Genomic DNA, 3,156 nt, shown 5'->3' on the forward strand with positions numbered 1-3,156 from the left:
ACACCATTATTTGCTTGCCCTCTGTGAAGTTGATGGAACCCACATGTTCTAGGCACACTCCTAGGCATATTACAGGTGTTATTTTATTCAGATCACCCAATATGTTCTCAGCCACCCTCTGGGATTGATCAAATTCTTGAAGGTCAGATTCACCTTTATAAGAGGACTGAGAATCTTTGACAGTTACTATGTAAAGACTCTTTTTCCTTTCCTCTTAGAAAAATATGAACTCTACAAGTTAACTAGTAATATCCCCACTGTACAGATCGAATCTTTTGACAAACATTTTTTGAGCAATTACCAAGTGTGGGTACTATATTAAATGCTGGGAACACTGTGGTGAGCATAAATAATCCTGGTCCCTGCCCACATGTAGCTATTTACATTTAAATTAATTAAATATAAAAAAAGTTTAAAACTCAGATCAGCACTTGCACTAGCCATATTTTCTAAGGATTAAACAAGGAGAACTCAGATGGAGATGCTGGGGATTGAACCCAGGACCTCATACATGCAAAGCATGTGCTCTACCACTGAGCTACATCCCCATATGCTCTAGTTATGTTTTATTTGCTCAATAACTACATGTGGTTAGAGGCTATTGGGTTGGACAATGCTAATATAGAATATTTGCATCATCATGGAAAGTTCTATTGAACTAAGCTGTTCTAGAGGGGGAGGCTGACATTGATCAAATAACCATACTTAAAAATATAACTGCAAGGGGCTTCCCTGGTGGCGCAGTGGTTGAGAGTCCGCCTGCCGATGCAGGAGACGCGGGTTCGTGCCCCGTTTCGGGAAGATCCCACATGCCGCGGAGCGGCTGGGCCCGTGAGCCATGGCCACTGAGCCTGCGCGTCCGGAGCCTGTGCTCCGCAAATGGGAGAGGCCACAACAGTGAGAGGCCCGCATAACGCAAGAAAAAAAAAAAAAAAAAAAATATAACTGCAATCGTGGTAAGTACTAATCAGAAAGAATACATGGTAACACAAGAGCATTTCATAGGGGGATTTGGCTTATGTGACTAAGACATGTTTGAACTAAGATGTGTTGAGTAATTGGGAGTTAGCAAAGCCTGTGGTTAGATTAATTAAAGGGATTGAAAAAGGGCTAATGGCTGGGGCATAGAGACGGAGGGAAGGTTTGGGTGAGATAAAGCGGTAGAAGGACCACAGAGGACCTTGTAGAAAGAGGATGAGAAAGCTGAGAGGCTTAGTAATTTGACTGTCTAGTCAGTGATGGAACCTAGATTTAACTTAAGTCTGCTGCATAATAGATGTATATAGTCAAAGTACTTTGCCTCTGTAATTTTCAGATCTCATCTTGCTCCTTTCCTCTTTGGAAATCACCAAATTTCCTCTACTAGATTATTTCTTCAGCATTGAAACATGCTATAATAACTTCCTTCTTAGACAAAACAGAACAAAACCAAAAAACCCTTCCTACATCCATCTTCAGCTACTTTCCCATTGTTTTCTGCTTTTATAGCAAAACTCCTTGAAAGAGTTGGCTATACTTACTACCTCCTTGTCCTTTTTTTCTGTTTCTTGTTTTTATTTTACCGGTACGCGGGCCTCTCACTGTTGTGGCCTCTCGCATTGCGGAGTACAGGCTCCGGGCGCGCAGGCTCAGCAGCCATGGCTCACAGGCCCAGCCGCTCCGCGGCATGTGGGATCTTCCCAGGCCGGGGCACGAACCTGTGTCCCCTGCATCGGCAGGCGGGCTCTCAACCACTGCGCCACCAGGGAAGCCCTCTGTTTCTTGTTGAACTGCCTCTACTTAGGCTTTCTTTCCCCCAATCATTTTCAGTAAAGTCAGCAATAACTTCCATGATTCAGTCCTTATCTTGCAGGTTTTCTCAGCAGCACCTGATATAATTGATCTTCCTCCTTTTCGGAGCATGTCTTCCTTGGCTTTTGATTTAGCACATTCTCTTGGTTTTCCTCTTTCCTCCCTTCTCAGCCTCCTTTGCTGGACCCTTCTCCTTTGCACTTTGCCAGGGCTCAGTCCTGGACTGTCTTCATTTCTCTAAATGCATTAACTTACTAGGTAATTTCATCTAGTCGCATGATGTGATGGCTGATTTTATGGTACCCAGTTGTTTGGTCAGACACCAGTCTACATGTAGCTGTAAAGGTATTTTTTAATGTGATTAACACTGAAATCAATAGACTTTGAGTAAAGCAGATTACTCTCCATAATGTGAGTGAGCTTCCTGCAATCAGTTGAAGGCCTTGAGAGAAAAGATTGAGGTCTCCTGCAGAGGAAAGAATTGTGCCTCCAGACTGCCTTCAGACTCGAGGCTGCAACATTAAGACTGCTGGAATTTCCAGCCTGCTGACCTGTTCTGTAGGTTTCAGACTTGCCAGCCACCAAATGCTGTGAGTCATTCTCTCAAAATAAATCTTTCAAACTTCCCTGGTGGTCCAGCGGCTAGGACTCCACGCTTCCAATGCAGGGACGGCATGGGTTCTATCCCTGGATGGGGAAGTTCCGCATGCTGCGCAGCCAGAAAAAGAAAAAAAGAAAAAAATCTCTCTCTCTCTCTCTCTCTCTCTCTCTCTCTCTCTCTCTCTCTCTCTCTCTCTCTCTCTTTTGCCCTCGGTTTCTCTGGAGAACCCCAACATTATCTACAATGCAATATCCATGTCATTAAATACCTTTTATATTTGACTAACAATTTTTATTGTTTATTGTTTGACTAACAATTTTTATTTCTAGCCCTGACTTCTCCCCTGAATTCCAGATTTGCATACCAACTACCTACTCAAAATCTCCATTTGGATAACAGTAGGTTTCTCAAACCATACTATGCATTTGTCCCAAACGATTGCTTTCCATCTCTCCCATTCCCATCTTTTCTCTTCCTCCCTGAATATCCCCCCCTTTTCATTAGGGAGTGCCCCCATCTACCCAGTTGCCAAGGCCAAAACCCTGGAGTCATCATTGATTCTTTTCTTTCTTTTACACCCCTCGTTCCATCCATCTGTAAAACTAATTAGGTTTATCTTCAGAATATGTTCTCAACTCACTAATCCAAACCTTCATCATCTCAGCTTGGACCACCACGGTAACTTCTTGACTGGTCTGTGTTCCTCCACGCTGAGTCCCTACCTTAGTCTCTCCTCCACACAGCAGAGCAATCCTTTAAGGATA

General features: G+C 43.4%; 1 non-coding gene across 1 annotated transcript; it reads right to left on the reverse strand.

Moving 5' to 3' along the window:
- Window positions 1-476: 476 nt before the first annotated feature.
- On the reverse strand, window positions 477-548 carry TRNAA-UGC (transfer RNA alanine (anticodon UGC)). Its single transcript has one exon. It is a non-coding gene; the product is annotated as a tRNA-Ala (tRNA).
- Window positions 549-3,156: the final 2,608 nt, after the last annotated feature.

This window comes from Lipotes vexillifer, unplaced genomic scaffold, assembly GCF_000442215.2.
Source record: "Lipotes vexillifer unplaced genomic scaffold, Lipotes_vexillifer_v1.1 scaffold1531, whole genome shotgun sequence".
NCBI classification, from domain to species: Eukaryota; Metazoa; Chordata; class Mammalia; order Artiodactyla; family Lipotidae; genus Lipotes; species Lipotes vexillifer.